The sequence below is a fragment of the Heloderma suspectum genome, chromosome 5 (genome assembly GCF_057233095.1).
Source record: "Heloderma suspectum isolate Gila_16-S chromosome 5, 16-S_ref, whole genome shotgun sequence".
Taxonomy (NCBI): domain Eukaryota; kingdom Metazoa; phylum Chordata; class Lepidosauria; order Squamata; family Helodermatidae; genus Heloderma; species Heloderma suspectum.
Window position 1 is genome coordinate 203,941,047 of NC_139462.1, and position 217 is coordinate 203,941,263.

Below are 217 nucleotides of genomic sequence, written 5' to 3' on the forward strand. Positions count from 1 at the left end.
GCCTTGAACATACCTTGTTTCTCCTGACAATCGCGGGAGGGCGGCCCTCCCTCCCCGCGGACCCCGGCTTGGATCCCCTTTTTCCTGCCCCTTGCAGGCAGCTGCGGGGGCAACACCGCGCGCTCCACCCCTCCGTGGCCTCAGGAGCCTCCTTGGCCTCAGGGGAGGAGGTCGAGTAGGCGGCGTTGGCACCTAGCCTGTCATCTTCCACGCTTAC

At 66.4% G+C, this 217-nt stretch overlaps 1 protein-coding gene across 6 annotated transcripts in view; it reads right to left on the minus strand.

Annotated features, from left to right (window-relative positions):
- The window catches only part of LOC146345089 (uncharacterized), a 43,667-nt gene that overhangs the window by 42,920 nt on the left and 530 nt on the right, over window positions 1-217 (minus strand). For 4 of the 6 annotated variants that reach the window (XM_084859090.1, XM_084859089.1, XM_084859087.1 and 1 more), the window contains exon 1: window positions 14-160. The exons of the other annotated variants lie outside the window; for them this stretch is intronic. The gene's annotated coding sequence lies outside the window, so the exon portion shown is untranslated. Of the gene's footprint in view, window positions 1-13; window positions 161-217 lie in introns of those variants that run through there. 6 annotated transcript variants of the gene reach the window in all.